This window comes from Drosophila guanche, unplaced genomic scaffold (assembly GCF_900245975.1).
Source record: "Drosophila guanche unplaced genomic scaffold, DGUA_6, whole genome shotgun sequence".
NCBI lineage: Eukaryota > Metazoa > Arthropoda > Insecta > Diptera > Drosophilidae > Drosophila > Drosophila guanche.
This window is the reverse complement of record NW_022995750.1, coordinates 2,575,845-2,597,340: the sequence shown is the minus strand read 5'-3', so window position 1 is coordinate 2,597,340 and position 21,496 is coordinate 2,575,845. Positions and strand designations below refer to the sequence as shown.

General features: G+C 39.3%; 1 protein-coding gene and 2 non-coding genes across 4 annotated transcripts in view; 1 reads left to right on the top strand and 2 right to left on the bottom strand.

Annotated features, from left to right (window-relative positions):
• LOC117586316 (furin-like protease 1) overlaps window positions 1-21,496 on the top strand; it is a 147,717-nt gene that overhangs the window by 21,271 nt on the left and 104,950 nt on the right. The gene's annotated exons all lie outside the window — the stretch shown is intronic.
• Window positions 18,763-18,834, bottom strand: Trnaw-cca. Its single transcript has one exon. It is a non-coding gene; the product is annotated as a tRNA-Trp (tRNA).
• Window positions 19,030-19,101, bottom strand: Trnaw-cca. The gene has a single exon. It is a non-coding gene; the product is annotated as a tRNA-Trp (tRNA).

Genomic DNA, 21,496 nt, shown 5'->3' with positions numbered 1-21,496 from the left:
TCATCGGACGAGTACGAGTAGATGTAATGTCAGTGGGGAGTATTTTATGAGGACAAAGGGGACTTGTTGTAGATCATCCAACCACCCCTGAGGGTGTTCGTTGAAACCTCACCCTCTCGATGGCATTTTAAGAGGGGGCGGAGGATTGACCATCGCAGCAGTGGAAAAGGTGACACAAAGAGAGTGCCAACCCCTGGCCTATGGCTTATAAGAAGAAAAAAATGCGGGGGAGTGCCACACGACAATACGTGCGAAAAAAAGAAGAAAGAAAAGCGAACAGGAAAAACTGTGGACAGCTGTGTGGAAAGCAATTGCTGCTGCTGCTGATGATGAAGAGGGTGCTGCGCTCTGCCACTCCCACTAAGACGACTCTCCCATTGACGAGCAGAAGCACCAGCAAGGGACTCTTTCTCTCTACTGCTCCTGCAAACGTGACTAACAGAAGTTCTTTCTTTTGTGCATTGTGCGATTCAGTTAGCCACGTGTTTTCCACTGTGGTTTTTCCAGAGCTAGACGAACGAACCCCCGAATAGACCGGATGCACGCGTCAGACACAGACAGACAGCAAAAACCGGATGTAATTAAGGATTTTGCGTGTGCCCATTGCAAAAATTGTGTGCCCCCAAAGTTCCGGGTGTCGAGTGTCAAGAGAATTTTCCACTACAATGAAGGAAAACCACTTGCAAATAAACGTTTCCAGTGTTTGATAAGTCTGCAAAAGTGCAAAAAGGAGAGACGAAAGCATTCATCAGACGACAGAGAGAGAGAGAGAGAGAGACTCGCGTTCTTAATTGCTTTTGTTTTTAGAGAGCTCTAGGGGATGGTTTTGGGTATGGAAGTTCGGAAGACTATGGGGTCTGAGAGTCTCTAGCAAATCACGAAAATTTGTAGCTAATTATGTGGACTTTGAAAGGTTTTAAACGATAGAGAAAAGGGCACCGAAGGGCACACCCACAAAATCATGGCATAAAACCCCAAAGCAGAGAGCAAATTAAAATTCCTCGAAGGGACTGGGCTTTTCAGTGCCTATGCGAATCCCAGAAAAACTAAAGGGAAAATGGCAGCCCAAGGGAAAGCCACTGCCAGAGCCAGCGAAATTAATTTAGCACATAAAACACACAGCAGCAACCGGAAAAACCCTCAGAAAAACATATATTTCTTTTTCGGACATACCCCATAAAAAAATCATCAACAAAATAATGAGAAACAGGAATCCAAACCCTAAAAATCGCATTAAAAATACTGAAAAATGCGTAGGCGCAATAAAACTGGTATAAATCCAGAAAATCTTGCAAAATCTCTAAAATTTGTGGAGTTTGTGGGAAAACAAAATAATTTTTAATACTAAGAATAAGTAATAATCATAATACTGAATAGCTGAAGACCTAAAACACAAAGTCGCTATATCCTCTACACTTTTACCTAATTGAAGGCAAAAAAAAAAGGAAAAGAATAACGATATGAACTTTTATTGACCACAACTTTGGGGGTTACACTAAGAAGCCGTCGAAACAGACTTTCCGTTTCTGCTCTACCCTTCTTTGAACCCTTAACGACTCTTCAAGGAACACCGCTGCAGAGAAAAGGGAACAGATGAGAGTCCTAATAAAATAAAAATCAACATCGTGCACATCATAAAATAAATAAAACTATGGAAGGGGAAAATTGGGAACATTGACGCGACTTGAATTTCTACGCAATTTAGAACCGAACAAAATAGACCTTTCTTGGGTAGAAAACTTCTCTAGAAAAAGAGAACTTTTCTCAGAGAAAGAAAGATATACAAACATAGATGAAGAATTGTATCTGCCTGCAAAAAAATTGGCATAATAAATGCGATAGCAGGCCCAAAACATGACTCAAAAACTTAACCGAAACCCAAAGAAAAGTTTCAGGGTGACAAGTATATAGAATAACCATCTATGTAGCATATATGTAAATATGTATATATTTATGTATCTGAAACATGTGCGTATAAGTGATGGAACGAGCGCTTCCCAAGTGGAGTATATCTTTGATGACATCTATAGAGAGAGAGAGAGAGAGAGGGCAGACGATAGGACTTTCAGCGAATATTAAACCAATAAGAGGCATAGATTTACCCTCTAGGGGCTCCGAGTTTGGCTGCTGCTCCCCTTTTTGGCTCTGCTTCTGCTCTTTTTGCTTTTTTTTGACTGTGGAAACTCCCTTCCAGATCTCCTCCCCCTGTTGTGTTTCTGTTGTGTGGCTGAGGGCTTCTTTTTTGGCCAAGCAACAAAAAAACCTCATTTATTTGGCCTTATGATAACAACGACTACGCAACAACATAAACAACAAAGGAACCGACGAAGTCTGCTGTCAGCAGCAAGCCCCCAAAGTCCATGACCAGACTCAAAGCCATTCTCATAGCGGAGAGTTTTCTTCTGGGACAATAAACGAAGCTCTGATGATACCCTGTGTTTGTGTTTATCGAATGGGACTAGTGCCACTAGTATAAAAAGAGAAGCTACAGATACAATAATTAATTGTTTAGAAAGGAATTCTACCCATAAGAAAGTTTTGCATTTAATTCTTTTGAATGATTTTCCCCTGGAAATGCATCGATCACTGAATCATCAGCTATTATTCAATGTTTCTTTGAAACTCGAATGATTCCTCAGTGAAAAAATAAATGATTCATTACTGATTTGTAATACGTTCATCATACATTGATTCCATCACAGATTTCTTTACATATTGCAGGGTATAAACATAGTCGAACAGTCAATTATATTGCACATTTGCTTGCTCCACTCATTCCCTTTCGCCTACTTAATTTTGTTGTGTGGCAAACATTTTGCACATCATTTGATGGCACATATTCGCTGTTGCGACAATAACAATGGCGAAAAGAACCAGAGGAGCAGCACGTTTTATATTCCAGAAAATATACACAGATATGTAGAAGGAGTCCTTTATTGGCAGACGATGTATGGCCATGTAATCATGATTTTAAGCAGCTTTAATGTGATATTCGATGCCACTCGAAGAATCCCGAAAGGAGGCAGTCCCTAAAGCAGGCATTTGGGCAGCATTTAGAGCAGGGGGAAAGAGAAGAAGAGTCGACTGAGAGAAGGCAAAGGAGCCACCACCTCTCCTTCCCTTTGGGCATGAAATTTTTATTATAATGTAGAAAGTTTTTTGCGCTTTTTCTGTTTTCTGCCCTCATGTCTTGTTATTCGGAAAAGATGAACCGATGGTCCAGTCAGCAGATACCAGAAAATAAAAGGAAAATGAGGATATATGTACATATGTGCCAGCCAGAAAAGAAGCATCCTTCTCCCCGTAAACATCCTTCCAATTCCCTTTTCGGGGAGTCTCATCGTAATGCCCTGCATTTAATCATTCAGTATGGCGTGTCCCTTTGCCAGGCTCTGATTTTCTGGTTCTGCTTTGGTTTTTCCAACCGCCCCGTCCCGGTCTTGACTCTGTTTTTATGCTCGTCAAAATGTGACAACAAATTGGCTTTTGACGTGCTTAATGAGCGACATTTTCCCGGGCCAATCGCCTCTGCCGTCCGTTTCTTTCTTCCTTTTGGCCCTTAGTTTGCCCGCTTCCATGCCATTTGGCTCTTCGCTGCTCGCTGAAAGTTTTTACGAGAACATTGCCATGTTCTTATCGCCGCATTAGCATGAGAGGCGCCTCATGATGGTCCTTGTCCTGCGCCTCGTTCTGTAGGCAGATGCAGAGAATGAGGATATTTCGATTGCTTCTGGAATAGCCATATAAGTGCCAACTCTTCGAGGTTAAGCGTTTGCTGCTGCAGTTTTTGGGCTAATTTAAAAAGGAATTTGGCAGGAACCGCTACTGTTTTTTTGCGAGTGGAATGTTGCACAAAAAGTGTTGGCTTAAGTTCGAATTCTGAGATTAATTGTAGGTGTACAAGATTTGGTAAAGACTGATGGGTTTTTTAAAGTGTTTTGGAACCAAAACGATTCCTGCTGTCTCTTGAAAGATCATACAACATATGACAGTCAATAAAGTTAATGGAAACATTTTAAAATTCTCACCAATGTGAGTGGCAATCTAGATGTTACAATTCTTAAACACAAACCCATTAAAGTTTCACAAGTTGTGTTCAAAGCCCACAACTTCTGAAAATGTGCCATCTTCAATAATACTCCTCCACCCAGTTGGTGTAAGCTTCCCTACTGAATCCGTCGAAAATCTTTGAGCTTTTGTGTTACATTTCTTAAGCTGTCTCCATGGCTACGCATCGTCTTATCATATGACAGCCGTCGTGAGGTTGGGAGGGAAAAACACCTTACATTTAAAAGAATAAACAAGAAAATACACAAAAGCAAACAAAATTATGGAGCCACTAACAACAACAATCGAAAGAGAATAAGAAAGAGGAAAGAGAAATAAGGAATAGAGAGGACAAGTGCAGGGCAAACAATGATACAAATAAATAAATCCCCCAAAAAATCACAATGAAATTTATTCAGCATTTATTTTTTTTGGTGCATTGTGCTTATGTGTGTGTGTGTGTGTGTGTGTGTGATGAAAAAGGGAATCAATTAATGATAAAATGTCAAGGTTTATGAGGCAACGGGCGAGCGGATCTTATCTGGTACTCTACTCCCTTCTCTCCCTGTCTCACCACTTCATGTTTATATTTGTAGTTTTTGTTTTGTTGCTGATTGTGTATTTAATTTGTGGCTTTGCTTTCGATAAGCGCAACATTTAATTGCTTTTACTTCTTATTTACTTCTTTTTTTTCGATTGTGCTGCGCAATGCATATTATTAATAATTCTTGGAAAGTGTACAGAGTGGAAAGCGGGGGAATATATTACATTAAACATGACATTCAGCGAAGGAGCTCATTCGAGGCGCTTGTGTGGGTGTGCCATAAATAATTGATGGAAACTAAATGTCCTGCATTTGGACCCCGAGGCTCCGTCTGCTCGTTGAAGCGCATTCACGTGGAATAAAGTACACAATTTTGCGTTAAAAAAAAAACCTAATAAAAGTCACATTATCAAGAGGAAAGATAAAAATTTCTTAGTAGAGGAATTCGAGTGTGTGTGGGGTGGAAGGGGGGCATATCTGCTCGTGGAATTATATTTAAGCTTTGGGTTAAAAGACCAATAGATGCGACTAAAATATTTGGCCAACTAAAAAAAGCAAAATGTATTACTGAAAAATGAGCAAAAACAAAGGAAAATTACATTTTGCGAGTAATTATATTTAAAAAAAATAATATTTAATGAGGGAATATTTCTAAAAATTATAAAATATTTTTTTTTTAAATAATTGAAATTATGAATTAAATTTTCGGCGCATTTTTATAAATTTCTATCTTTAACGAAAAACTATTTTCTACACTTCTGCACCGCCTAGAGATTTAATGTGAAATCCATGCTGCAATCATCACGAGGGAGAAGTGGGAGTGGCACTCCCTACACTAACATCAAATTTCAACCCTAATTGAAGATTTTGTGCTCATTAAATGCGAAACATGATATATTTTTGGCCAATGGAACTATCAAGTATCGCTAGAAACTCCGTGAATATTCCATCAGCAATCTACAGAGTAATTAACGTGACAATTATACAGAAATTGTGTGTTAAATAATTAATAAAAAATGTTCCCCCATGTTCGGGTGTGTGTGGGTGGTTTCCCTTATCAATAAACAGATAAGATATCGAACGTAACAACTATTGCAGCAGAACAGCAAAAAAGGTGACTAATCGATGGACAGAAAGAGAGAGAGCGGGAGGGAGTGAGGAAAACATGGCATTGGCGTGACAGGAAACCACTCGAGAAAATCACTCGAGACACGACCACAACCCCCACAAGACTCGTACATATATCTATCTATTAAGGTGGTAGGAAAAACAGGATTTAGCTGGGGCGGTGAAACTTAATTAGAGGTAGGAAAAAGTGGGGAGAAAAGTGGAGGCAAAAGTAGGGGCTGCAAGGAATGACAATGAATACAATTATTATGGCCACACAAGGAGGGAAGGAAAAGCAACTTGAAAGGAGCGCAGACACACGTAAGGATCATTAATCAAATGTCCAGACAAGTGTAAAGTATAAAAGGAGCCACCGTCGCGCCACACACACCAACAGCCAACAGTCTGGAAAAGTCTAGAAAATAAAATGAAGTATGCTCCTTGAACAGAGGCAGGAGGCAGGACGTCCTGCTCCCTGAAAGATGGCGCCTGAAACACGTACCACATAGTCGGACGGGGTGGCAGCAGCGTCTCGGGTATTTTGAAGAGACAGCCCATAGCCGTAGGCTCAAACAACAACTGCAGTCGGTCTCCTGCTGCCTCCCCGGTGTGGCAAGTGCCACTTGAGGCACCTTTGCCTGTTGACAATAAACATTGCGATTTATCCCAGCACCCAATGACCACCCCAAACGATGGTACAAAATGTTAGACAACGAACGCACTTTGTCGGGCAGCTAGGAGCTGGAGCAGCATGCTCCATCCCACATTCCCCGCAACAAGAGACACAGAGAGAAAATCTAATAAGCGGCTGTTGAAAACAATATTAAGCAGCAGGTGTGGAGGTGTTTCCTCTGCTGTGATGACGAGGAAGAGGAGACCGCATTGTTGACACGGATGACATTTTAGTGTTCTGTCCTGTCCCGTGCCCAGGTGTGATTAATTCACGTATTGTTTGTTGTCGCGCCGCACACTAAATGCTCTCGCCCCCGAGCACCCAAAGGAGCAGGAATAGGAGATCTCGGGGCTGTAGTTGGAGGAGTAGAAGCCATTGGCAGAGACGTCGGGCTGTGGCAAACATTTTGTGTAATGGAATTTTCATGGCTTTTCCATGGTTCACGGTTCATGGGGTCGGGAATTATGAATGAAATGAACAATCATATTTGAAGAGGCGGCTGAAAATTGGAACTGTGCGTGAAATTGTGTGGTGTTGAGGGAAGGTGACGGCAAACACAAATTATGGTTGGTACTCGCAGATGAGTGATTTATAGGTTCATTTCAAGGGGGCCAGTGGCTGTGGGAGAATCTTGAGAGATCTTTGGCAAGTCATGAATACAATTAAGGGTAGAATTTGAATGATTGCTACAGTTGTAGATCACATTAAAAGAGAAACTCTATCTATCAAACCCTTTTGCATGTAAATTTAAAGCAATTTAAGCTTCCCATTAAACCTTGAAAAAACATTGATTTTTCGCAATTGAAAAGCGTGTCAAAATCATGCACGCAATTGTTGTGCTTTGCTTTGAAGCCACCTGGAACTACCCCGGATCCCCCTAGAACCCCCTCTGGAATCGAAACCTTTGAACAAAATTACCTGCCATATTATACGGTTAGTATACCGTAGTCGTCCCGCTTCTAATTTTCCCCCTGTTGGGTCTCCATGCTTCGCTGTTGCTTCTCCCTGCCATTTATACCTGCCTCTCTCAATTGCCAATCCCTTTGTTGCTCCCTCTATTGCCTACTCCATCCATCTTCATTGCTGGGGCCTGCACATGCCCCACCCAGCGCCAGCCTCTCATTTATTTAAAGCTCAATTAAATGTTATTTTTAGCGTCGTTTCGACTGCTCCGACTGCCATGTAATCATTATATTATTTTAGAGCGTAATTACTAATTTCATGCAATTTTCCAGGGCACAAGAGAGATAGAGAGAGCATGCATGGCTCTCTCACTCTCTCTCTCTCTCTCATAGAATCTGTCTCTCGTGTCGCACAATTGCCGCACTGCAAATGCACTTGAAATGCTGCACATGTACGAGCATGTACATAGTTCTGTTGCCGCTGTTTGTGCCTGGCGCGGTCTTAACTTTGTGTAAAAATTGAAAATAATTAAACTAGAAATTAGTAGAGCGTAACACTTCACTTGTACCGAGTACCGGGCAACGAGTACTCGCCCTCGCAGTCGCATACTTAAAACCTAAACTAAAACATAACTTTCCGGCTTTTCTAACTGGCTTTTGTGTTGCGTCCCGAGTTTTTCCATTTATCTGCGGCCACCCCTTGCATGCGTGTGTTTGGTATGGGTGCAAATGGGGCAAGGTTGCTGAAAGGTGTTGACTTAATTAGATGCCCATACGAGGATACTCAGCGCTTTGTCTTTTGGGCCTTTTTGGCACAGAAATTGTATATATATTTCAGGAGAAAAGAAAATGCTTTTCGGAATAAAACTAAATATGATAAATACTGAATTATAGAGTGAACTTTTAATATAAAATTATATTACTATTACATGATGCAGTTCTGATTTTCTTAGATGGTTTGAATACATCAGTGTTGTAAGAGTCCTATGAAATGTATTCCCTAACATACTCCATTCCATAGCATGCCCCCACAAAATCGCTTTTAAATGACTTTTTCACACTTTAGCCCACGCTTTTAATTATTGTTTTTGCCGCAGGACTCTCCTCTTTCTCTCTCATTCTCTATTTTTCTCTGCTTTCGATGCCTGAAAGTAATGCCTCAGCTAATCCCAAAAAACCAATTAACTGCTTCGACAATTGGCCAAATTTAATGGCAATTCGCAATGAATGTTTTTCAACGATAGTTTCCAACGACTAATCAGCAGCAGAAGCAGCAGCCGTCGCATGCAACAGGGGAGGGGAAGCCGTGGCAACTATTGAATCGCTGATTCGGGGAGTAGAATTCGATTCGGAACAGTTCTCCCTAAAGTGCAATTGATGGACGGTTCTGGTAGTGCCTTTGAGAGATGTTTCTGACGGTAAAATCAATTAAAAATACGTCATGAAAATCCGAAAACAAAAATCTATCACGCGCTAGAAAATGTGGAACCAAACGCATGTTGTTTGTTGTGTGAGTAGATATAAAGGTAGAGGGAGACTGGAAAGTCAAATGCAATGCCAACTGCAACAGCGATTGAGTAAAAAGCATCAGCAGCAGCGATACAATAGCAAAAGTTGCCACAACAAAATAGCAATACTGAAAATAACGAAAAGAATGAATTAAGATCAAAGGCAAGGAAATGGAAAGAAAAAAGAGTTTAAAATAAAGTGTTTTAAGAAGGAAATGTTTAAAACGAAGAAATAAAATGTTTAGGCAAGAAAAAAGAGTTTGTGAGTGTTCTAAATATTCTAAAAAATAGTACATCTCGAATTTAATGATATCCATCGCACCCAAAAGTTTAAAGAAAATTCCACAAACGCCACAGAAACAGACCAACGATATTTTCTACCAAAGAGTGGAAACAACTTCCATTGAAAACCTGATCCCTCTCCTGAGACCAAGAGCCAGGGTGGATGCTGGTATTAAGGCTGTCAAGCGTTTATTTCTAAATGGTTCTTAAAATGCTCTCTCATCGCGTTTAATAAAACTTTACTCATAAATGTTTCAACTTCAGTTTCATGCTGTGCAAACGAAAGCGGGGGTTCGATTCTTATAATCCTTTCGCTTTCATGCTGCTTATGGTGACATGGGGGAAGGGGTTTTCATGTCAAAGGTAATTAAAAATCAATTAATTAACGGCAGTTCTGAAATGTTGTATGAATTTTAAACACAAGCTGATAAAGAAAAGCTAATTGAAACTTTTAAACTAAAAGAAGAGTCAGACATAACTCTCGAAAAGTGACATTTAAAGCTCGATCAAATTAAAGCACATTATCTTGTAGATTGTAGGTACAATTTGACCTTATTTCTCATACGATTTGAATGATTTTGCACCCTTAGATGGGTTCTCTCTATTAAACTGTGAGAGAACACAACCCTTTCCCCCAGATCTACCTAATCTCTATTGACATTCCCCATTGACATTCTCTTTCATGTGCAAACATTTGCCAAACAATTAAATATTATTTACTTACCGAACGATGCTAACGATTTCTCATGTTCATCTCTTCTATTTGCAGGTACAGTGTGTGTTTTATTTTTGTACTTTCGCTCGAGCAATAGACCCGACCAGAATTCCCCTCTTGACGGAGGCCCCCTCCCATGTGTGTTCCTTCGTTTTGTGAATGCGTAAGTCGAACAATATTTTACGTTTGCAAATAAATAATAAAATATATACAACAGATACTGTAAAATACAGAGAAAAAGGAAGAGAGAGCGAGAGAGGGAGCAGCACAAGAGAACAAAAGTCACTGCACGAATATGCAAACAATATAAAATGTGACACATATCGGGGTGTGATGCGAACAGAAAAGTACTCTATTTTCGAATTAATTAATATATAAATAAATATTAGAAAATAACACTAACAGAAGGTTTTAGCAAAAAGAAGAAGAGTTTCATTTTAATTTCTTTTGTTAATTTCAATAATCGTTTACATTTTCGTTGATTTAACTGATTAGCTTTGAAAAAGTGCTACATAGTATTGGTCTCCAAGATTCAATCGTTTTGACAGAAGGTAATGGATATACATACTTATTTTTTACCATGGACACTGGAAGTCGAATTGCGCGGTTATTGATTGCCTGCCTCTTAAGAAAACAATATAGCCCACGGAACCCCATCACTTACCCTGTAAAACACATATTCCGTTCTCTCTCTCTTTCTCTCTCTCTCTCTCTGTCTGTCTCTTACGATTTATGTGATTCGAATAAATAACATTTGCTGATCCAATACGTTCCGTTTGGGTTGTGTATCTGTGAGTCGTGTGTCGATTGTGAAATATGCTTACACTTTTGTTGTGTTTTGTATTTCTGTTATGTGGTGTGTGGCTTTTGATAGCCAGCCAAACGGGCCAAAACGGCCGCATTATGAACTTGACACAGATCCACATACCACACGGGAGCGGGAGTCCATGGAAAGTGTCATTTTATTCGAATATAAAATGGATATAGTACGCCTCACTCATTTCATTAACAGAGACACACTCCACACAGAAAGTACTCCAATATCTGCTGATTCTCGAACGTGTGAAAAAAAAGAAAAAAGAGTTCATTTATACAGTACTGTGGATGGGGTGGTCTAGAGTTACTCTCAAAGTTACGGATAGAATTACAAATGAATGTTGAATGATGGAACAAATGAAATGTGTCATGCAATGCAGTGTAATAGATACATTTTGATAAGTAAATGTTGATTGAATCTATTTATGGACTGCATGCGTTTCAATTGCACTTGAGAGATGCTTTTCCCACACTTTTAAATCCCCGAATTACACTAAAAATTATATATTTATGACATAGTCTGAGAGCAGACAGCTCGAAGCGTTTACAAAACGCCAGATTTATGCATTTTGAAAGGGGCAGCCTTCGAATAACTTCACTTTGGGGGCCAATTTACATAACAAATGCTTTGAATGTGGTTTGGATTTTCTGTATCTCTCAGGAGGTGCTAAAAATATGTATTCCAAGACCCACAAACTGATGGACCAATCATCTTTTATACATCATGGCAGACTAGCACATCTCCGAGTTGACAAAATTGAAATCAAATTTAAATGTTAATAGCGTACCCAACCTAATATATTCCACAATGTGATGCCGCCTTGGAGATTAATGAAAAGCCGAGCTGCCCCCCGAGACCTACATATTCTGCTGCCTATCCCACCCACTCATGCTACAGAGCTGAATGTGTGTATATGCGTGTGTGGCATTAGATTGTTGCATACAATTTGCATATTATAATATTTAATATTAATAGAAATAAGTACAAGTAGCTTCTGTATGGGAAAGATAAGATGCTGTCTGGGAGATTGTGGGAAAATTGATAATCGTTTGGTGTGGGAAATGTTGTGTGTTTGTGGAGGAAAATTGAAATTGATTTTTAGCCTAGTGGAGCCCAGAAGAACCCACAAGCCAGAAGCCAAAGAATAAGTATTTGCTCTTCATAAGTAGCCTTTTTGTTTCCCAAAAATGTGTTTATACTTACATGTATGTGGGTCGTCATCTGAGTTTCTTATCAATTGTGTGCGTTTGTCACTTACAAGACCTGTTATCTATAGATCTTCTATGTACAGACACATATGTACATACATAGGGTTTTTATCATGTATGACAAATATAAAAAAATAAAATAAAACCCATTCTTACTAAAACCATTTCCAAAAAAAGCAACGAACATTCAGGGTCAGATTTGTCACTGTCAACAATTTTAGGGCCCGGCAGTGTATCAACGCTTTTATGGGCCCCGCCACTGTATCATCAAATCGATGTGAAGTTCGATAAGGCGGCAGGAATGTCCATGTGTGCAGCATGTTGTGTACGTGTGTGTGGAAGCGCAGAGTGTAAACAAAACAGCCGTTAGACTGCATCTCTGGCGAGTGCTGTCTGGCTGTGCAAGTTATATTCAAGAGGAAGGAACGGAAGAAAAAGAGAGTGGGAGTGTAAGAAAAAATTTAAAGAAATATGTATAAGAATTCGCAAAGTCTATAAATGGTGAAAGCGCTGGAGAGTGAACAAAAACTATAGCCAGGGCCTTACCTTACCTTTTGTATAATCTATCTTGTGACTGTCTCTGCTTATAGTTGTTGTATTTCATCTCACAGCCTTCGAAAACAATGAAGAATACAAGTCACAAGAAGACTAAAAATCAAATGCAGTTTTGTGCCAGAACTATACTACTTACATAAATACTTTTGTATATGTGAGTGAGAAAGGGAGAGACTTAGATGGAGCGCCAGCATAGAAAGGGGGTAGCAAAAACCCATTGAACTGTGGCTGCCTAGCGCCGGCATTGATGTGGAATTAATAAAGCATCGGCCCCGAATGCCGACCCCTTTGCGCATTAGAAAAAACAATGAGTGGGAGAAACAGCATAACAGTTCTTAAGGATATAGGGTGCGGCATAATGGCCCAGAAAACATTCGTAGAGTATCTGCATTTCCTATTCTATTATTCCTGACATCAAAAACAAAAGATAAAGATATTTGTAAGAAGAAAAAGAGAATTGTGTGTGAACTGGTCAACCTTCCAATTAAACGTACCCTGCATTGAACAAACAGTACACAGCACCACCAGAAAGGTGCTTCTGAGAGCAAAAGAGATAATTGCAGTCGACGCGAGAGCCGACGTGTCGGTTCATGTGCAGCAGATTTTGGTTTCTCTTTTACCCCCACCCACCCAACGAAGTGGAGTCGGAGCTAAGGGTCCGGGGAGGGGTCTGGCCTGGGCTCCGGGAGATGCTATAAAAGCGATTTATTAATGTCAGTCAGACAAGTGCCTGGTGGCGTCAGTGGGTGAGCGCAGACCCGAGGCGTGGATAGGAACAGCAGAGGAATAAGCAGCAGCCAGCAGCAGAGGCTGATTCTGGTTGCAGGCTATGCGGGGTACAGTGGGGTACATAATGACGAACGGTGAACATGTAGAAAGATATCGTGGTGTTTTGTGGGTGTTGTTCCACTGTGCAGTGCATGGTGCATTGAGGCCCATGTTGGTAATCATGTTGCAAGTGATGAGCAGCTCATGTTGCTGTTGTGGCGGCACTGACGACAGCAGCTGCATCAGCAGCAGCAGCAGCAGCAGCAGCATGTTTACTCTGTCTCTCTCTCTCCCTATATCTTTCTTTCTCTCTCTGTGTGTGTTTTGAGGCAATGCACACTCTCTTGTGTCGCGCGGACAAAGTGATTCATTCATTCGCCTGGCAACTACTCGCATCGCATTGCATCGCCTCGCAGCCAACATTAATGTTGATTACATGCCGACAGTTTTGTATACAGACTTGTCATTTGCACCCAGAAACAGTGAAACAGGAACTGACAGAGGCAGCAGCAGAAGCAGAAACTGAAGGTCTGTCTGCCCCATTGACGCCGATACACTTACTAGCAGTGGCAGCAGCTGTTCCCCTTGCCCCATCTGCTGGTTCCCACTTTTACAACTCTGTAACCACAGACGGAGCCAATTGTAATTTCCTTTATTGTTTTTATACACTTTCCAAAAAGCATTACGTATGCAGATATAATATTTTGCAGTACTCGAAGTATTTTCCGTTTTTTGTTTAGAATGGGAACTTTTAAATATTTGTTCATCATTTAATGGTGAAATATTGAAATAACGCTTCAGCAAAGGGTATCTTTAGTTTCTGCCCATCTTTGTGGTTTTATTTAATTGAATGTTTCGATTGCTGCATTCAGTGAGATTTTCGTTTCGAGGAGCGGCACGGAATGCGGTAAATTCTTTTGTACATTTTATTTACTTAAATGTTTTTCGTCCCTCGTCTATTGAGGGTATCTCTCTCTCTCTTTCTCAATCCCTATTTCGGCATCTTCCTTCCCCCTTTTTGGGGTAGGTCTATCCATCCGTTTCCCCTCTTTTTTCCGACTTTCTGTTTGTTTTCGTAGAAATTTCTGCTTGTCTGTTTGTATTTCGTGTTACATTTGATAATTATCCTAATTATTATGGGAGACAGCGAGACAGTTATGGGCATGAAAATGTTGTGTGTCAATTAGGGTGTTTATTAGATCTAGCCTTTAAAAGGGGAAATGGGTGATTAACCCTTGAAATGAGAAGCGAATCGGGAAGATGTTTTGAGGTTAGACAACCCTTATAAAAAGTATCGAATATTCAACAAAGCCAGATAAATATTACATTTCAAACGTGAAATTTCTATGAAAATATCTAATATAATTTTCGTAAAAGGTTTTCACCTTCACTTTCTTTGGTCACAATCCAATTTTCTATGATTAAAAAAAACAGAAATTATAGAACCAACAATGGCATAAATAAGACCCAGCCACAATCCCAACCGCTAAAGGAATGTAATCCTTGAAAAAAATGTTCCACTGATAAGGGTTAACAAAAAAAGGGGTGGACCGAAGCCCCAATGAAATCAAGAATACCCTTGCCACAACATCGCATATTTCACGCCCACGGCGCGCAAAAAAGGGGACGTATACCGACCCTAATTTTGTTGTTTAGTGTAGGAAAACCCAAACGCAAAAATTATGTGAAAAATGTTGAAATTTTCATGTTGAACCTTGGCTCTTGAATTTGGCTTTGGGGCATGTTTAGAGACCTTAAACCCGTGCCTCATGCAATCTCATGCCTCATACCCGTTTCTCCTCTATTTATACACACCTCTCTCGCCTTACTCCTCTTTTTCGGGGCTTCTGTTTCATATTTCTATCCGTCCCACAGTTGAGTGAATTTCGACAAATTGTAAAATCCAGAAGAAACAGCAAAAAAAAAGTACAACAAAATGTACAAATAACATGAAAGTTCTGGAACAACTTTTCACATGTTGTGCTACAACGGGACACACGAGAGAACTAATGATTATTAATGTTTCATACGGATATTCTGGGTGGAAAAGTTCCTTCTTCCAGTGTTGTTTCCTTTTTTGTTGGGCCTTCAAGGGCTTTTCATTCTTGGAGTTAAATTGTCTGAAAGATGAGCCCGCCCTTTTTGGCTTGGAAAAGTGTCGTGTAATTGAAAAGAAATGTAATTCAATCTCAAGGATTGCCAAAAAAGAAACCCTTTTTGGGGGGCTGCAAACCCTTTCTACGTATTCCCTGAATTATACCCACACATTACAACACACATTTTCTGTCACATTATAATCGAAATTCAACAATCATTTGAAAGAACGAACAGGAATTTAATGTGAAACCAATTTGTTGGTTCGTTCTTTTTATTGACAAATAATGCAAATGTTGGATATAATTCAAATTACTTTGTTTACTACGAATTACGCGACACTGAACGCATAATTATTTGCTAATTAAATCACAATAAAAATAGAGAGCCAAAAAAGAGTAATAATAAAATAAATTAATACTTTGTTTAGGCCATGGATAGGACACAGATTCTGTGGATTGGGGGGGATTATCCACAAAGCGGCAGCCCACATATTTATTGAATTTGTAAATAAATTCTCATTTCTGGCTGTACAGAGATTGCACGAACTAAAATTTCACCATCAATTTTCATTCGTGTGTGAAACAATAGAATTTTAGCTTAAAGTGTGAAGGCCATTATCCACTGGATGTCTAACGCTTACATTAACACAGAAATGTATTCACAATTAGAGATGTTAATTGAAAATTCATGACATTTTGGCAAATCAATTAGAATTACTTGACACCAGATGCAGATTCTGACTGTACCTAAACGTGATGAGGGTTAATGTTAATTTTGTATGCAAATGGACATAAAAATGGAGTTTAATTTTACAGAAATATATTTACATATATAAAAAGGATAATCTAAGGTTATTCCATGGGTTTGAATGCGAGAACGGAAGGATTTAAAGACCATGAATATGCTTAAAATAAATAATTGGTAACATTTTTTAGTTCTTGAGCGTTAAAGGCTCTTGGTTGCTGCATTGCCGGCTTAAAACCGTGCACTAACCATTCATTCGGTTAACTCTTTAGTCTGTAAAATAGCAAAACAAATCCGCAGACATATCTATAGCCAAAAGCCAACCCAAACCCCCAATTTTCACAGTTCATTCAACCCCATTGTCCATTCCAACCCACCGCCACAAAGACCATGACTTTCGACCAAACAGAGAACAGAGAAGAGAACTCTAAACCAAACACAGAATTCAAACAAAAGCCAGGACGAGTAAGAGTATTCCCCATTGCAGTGGCCAGCACCTCCCCAAATCAGATTTCATGCTAACAACTTCCGTCTTTACCGAGAAGACAAAAAAAGGAAACGAAAAACTACAGAAAACATACAGACGCGAAAAAATGGGAAACTTTTCGGAAAAAAAGAGTCGAGGGAAAAACTTCCCCATCGGCCATAAAATAGACTATGAATTTCACTAAAATTTAATGTTCTACAAACAAAACAAACAAAACAGATCTGGCCAGCCTCTCTGTCCAGCGTCCTCTTTAAAATGTTGCTGCTGCTGTCGTTGCCTTTTTAATTGTGAAACTTTTGCCATGCTGCAAGTTTCTGCTGTATATCTGCACAACAGGATCCCACAGGATAGCCAAAAAAAAATCTTTGAGTCGTAGAATGGCAAACAAGAATGAAGGAACTGCAGGACAATGACCAATGGACGACGACGACGACGAAAAGTGCAAGTTGCTCGGACAGTTTTTCGCGCTCTTTCTCCTATCTAGAAAATGGACCTTCATCAACTCTGTCCTTCACTCGCAATCCTTTATCCTTGCTCTCTTCTCTTTTATTTAGAAATAGTACACCACACTTTATACCCTGTGCAGTCGCTGCTTTCTGCTACTGCTCCCATCCAGCGTGGGCTTATCAAACAATCATCCAACAGTAGAGAAACAACTTTACTGATTTCGTTAGTAATTATTCCCCCAACCACCATCTAAGACGGGCAGTGGATGTACACTGTACTAGTGTCATCAATCTTTTAAGTTTTGGAGTATCTTTCAAGTTGAAGATCAAGTTTAATTGTCTAACAAATTCGAACAAAGAAAACGCGAGGAAAATTGAAACAGACAGCTTTGATTAGTGAATGGAGGGGAACTTCTACAAATCAAGATTTATAATCTTTTGTAGCCATGCGAGACCCACAACCTTTTGTCCCACAATCGTAACTAAAGGGATACAAAAAACTATGCTTAATTTCACACCAAATGTATTCCTTGGAGAATCTCCAAACAATTATCAAAGTATAAACATTTTGTGGGAAACACTTAACCCCATAACTTCATCGTTTTGGGTAACATTTTGAAAACGTTTTAATGACCACAGAAATGTAACTACGAATAAAGTTTCGTCCTATATGAATAACGATTACCACAAATTAACAGAAATATATAGCAGCAACAAAAACCACAGAAAAACCAAAGGAACAACTCGCTCGATGGGCGAGCGGGAGATCCTACATAGGCGAAGGAGGGGAACCTCAACAAGGGGTTTTAATTAAAAGTTACAACCCGTTAAGGGACCTCTACACTACAATTCCCTCGCTCCACTCAACTTCTCTCTCTCTCTCTCTTCATTCCTTCTTTCCACCTCTTTTCTCTCCATGGTTTTCCCTTTATCCTCCCTCAACTTCTTTCTAGGTTTTTGTCACAGAGTACGCAAAAATATTGTTGACAACATTAAATTAATTTCACCCTTGGGACGTTTTGGTACCATAGTAATTCTACAGCAAGAACAGAGGGTATACTGTGTTTGTAAAGATTGTAGATGCCAAACAAATAATAAGTTTTTCAAGTTTTTTTCAAACTGTTTTAAAGCTTCAAGTCTTAAAGTTATGAGAATTGCCCTAGACCCAATCATTGCCAAAGCTATTAAGTACCAAATTTTGGTACCCTAGTCCTAACACATGTATTAAAGATATTTTTTTTCATAAATGTTCATGTGTAAAAGCTACAGGAAGTATGCTTCTCTGCCAAAGAGGGGGTTCAATGTGAACAAAACAAAAGAAAAAAAAAAAACAAAACAACACAAGCAATGCAATTAGTACAGGAAGATAATTGAACGCAAAGATTTTACTACTTTAAAGGCAACTTTAAAGTCATGCGCTTTATACGCGCTTTCTAAACTAAAAGATAATTTTCACTATATTTTGCCACCTCAATGACCACAAATGAAAATTTAATAGACCAGATTTTATTGAAAAACCGACAAATAATAAATAATGATTTACATACATACATTTATAGAAATTTTAAGCCACAAAATGGGAAACGGTGGAAATTCAGAGTTTTTCCGCCGGAAAAACTAATATCAAATTCAAAGCATATCCGTTTAAAAATATTTCATGGCTTATAAACTTTACTATTGATGGAAAGGGGATAACAAATCCGAAACAAAGGAACAATTGAAACGAAATATTTTTATTTAATTATTTTTCCAAACAAACCACTGCGAAATTCAATCAAATAAATCATGAAAGGGATAAAAAGATCTTCTTTGCGAAAAAGGAAAAAAAAATATATTTTGGAATTTACCCATGTTGAGTTGACTGACCCCGACGTGATTTGAACACGCAACCTTCTGATCTGGAGTCAGACGCGCTACCGTTGCGCCACGGAGTCATATGTAATGTAGGACTTTTAATCCTTATAATGAACGAGTGACTTTCAAATGGATTAAAACAGATTACTACGAAAGTTTGGTGATAAAAAGCGAGACTTCTGCAGAGAATATTCAGTATAGAAATATGTAAATCGTAGGAATGTCGTTACTGGATCAAACAAATAAAGATCGTTAGAAAAAAAAAACATCTTAGATGACCCCGACGTGATTTGAACACGCAACCTTCTGATCTGGAGTCAGACGCGCTACCGTTGCGCCACGGAGTCTCAGGTGTTCATCATTAATTGTATTCCCAATATAAACTAATACTCTGATAAGATGCATTACCTTCCTTTCCTCTGAACCTCTATTCTCTCTCAACCATCTATATATTTTTGTTGTGCTCTAAAAATAAACCCAATTGACAATCAGCAGGTTTGATAAGTCTATAATTTATTATATGTTGCTTTGGTTTATTTATTAGTTGTATTTTTTCTTTGAATTATGATTGTGGATTGCATTTGATTGCATAAATTAATTCATTTGTTTGTGGTTGGGGTAAAGTATTTATGATACAATTGATAGAGATTTGGTTGAAGAAACACAAATGAATCGAAGATGGTTTGCAACGTTGCCTTATCTTCTGTTGTCGACTTTAAATCGACTAAAATTAAAATTAAACGAGACGGGACGTGTGAGACGCTTCTTACGCGTCACAATTTGTATACCCGGCACTCAGTACTACATCTGCACCTTAGCGGTGTTTTGTCAAATTTTACATTTGTTCTTCATCTGTCATCTGTCATCTACAACACTTCTCACACCAACACGCTCCTTTAGCTCGCCCCCTTCCCTAGACCCACACACTGCAGACTTGCGGCAGAGGCAGTGGCCGCACACAGCAGAAGCAGAGTGTGAATGAGAGAATGTGAAAAAAAAAACAAATATAAGCTGCGGGACGGGGCGGAATTAGCCACTGCAAATTAATTTCTTCATTGTGGCTATAATAATCCCAATTTGGTGATCTAATAGATATGGTCATTCCCTACGGAATGGCGTTTTTAGCGTAGATTAAGGCGTAGATTTGGGAGGTTTTCGCCCTTTTGCGGGGGCGGAAGGGGGCGTGGCTCATTTTTGAAATAAACTTGTAACAGTGTGAGCATACAGTAGTCTGGATGCAAAGTTTGGTGGCTCTAGCTTTTATAGTCTCTGAGATCCAGGTGCTCAACAAGACGGACGGACAGACGGACGGACAGACAGAAATGACTCAATCGACTCGGCTTTTGATGCTGATCAAGAATTTATATACTTTATGGGTCGGAAACGATTCCTTCTGTGTGTTGCATACATTCACTTTGTGCACAAATACAATATACCCTATTTACTCTTCGAGTACTGGGTACAAAAAACCCCCAGTACATGTGTAAAACAAATCCGCCAACAAATACTTAATTTCTACATTATTACTAAGCAGACCTCCGCTCGTCCAAAGTCGTGCCTTTTGCAGTTTTCGAGGAATGCCTTGATTGAGTACCCTGACTCGCTAAATAACTTGGACATTAATATTACCATTTCCCACAGCCTCGTTTCAATGGAAACGAAGCGAAATGAAATAGAAAACGTTTGAAAAATTCCGCCTGTAATTACAAATGCCAGCAAATTATTTACAAGGCACGTAATCCAGTACGTATTCCATTTCTGTTTGAAATTTGTAGCATGGACAATGGAAAGACAACACAGAGAAATCTTTGAAGAGATACCATTCGGTTAAAGAAAATGAAAATAATCTTTGGAAGAACAGAAAAACAATGCCATACAACTGCAACAGATTCATGAATGAAAGAAATGTAAATTTCAAGAAAGTAAATTAATAAAAATACACGCAGCAGTAGGTTTGGGTTCTGAAAACAAAAGGAAATTCATTTGCATGCAAATTGGGAAACCCAAAAATGGTTAAAAAATAAAATAAATAGAAAACCCGGAAATTTCAATGGCTGTGGGTGGTATGTATAATTACCCCACCAAAACCCTTGGCAACAGGTCGAATGCACAGAGGTACAAATCCTGAAGGAGGCACCAAACGGCATAATTATATAAGTCAACATACAAACGGTCTTACAGGAGGTGCAGATACAAATACAGAGTGTAGGAGGAACTCCTTTTAGTTGTTGATGTTGTCAAGTCAATTGCGTAATTAACATTCGCAGTTGAAGCTGTGCAGGACTCGTAGTATCTGTGCGATGTTCAAACTACAGTCGGGAGGAGGAAGGTCTCCTTTCTTTTGCAAACTACTCAACCTAATTGAAATTTTGGACTAAAGCCAAACAGCAAATTGTAACAACAACAACACGAACCACCCTTTCAGGCAATTCCAGCAACATCTGTATCTGTAATTCATAATTTTACATGAGTGGCCTGTGCCCCTCTTCACTCCCTCTCCTCCATGTTGTGCGGACTTACTTGTGTGGTGGCTGCTGCTGCCCAGGACTACCACTACTACTCTTGTCATGGCATATGCTATTTCAGCCTTGGCAAATAGTTGAGAGCGAGCCTCCTTCACTCAGACAAGATGGCTAACAAAACAACGAGAACATTAACAAGAAAGGAAGGCTGGCTGGGCTGAAGGAGAACGAATTATTACTTACCCTAAAATATTTAAAAGACTGATACATTAATTTAAAA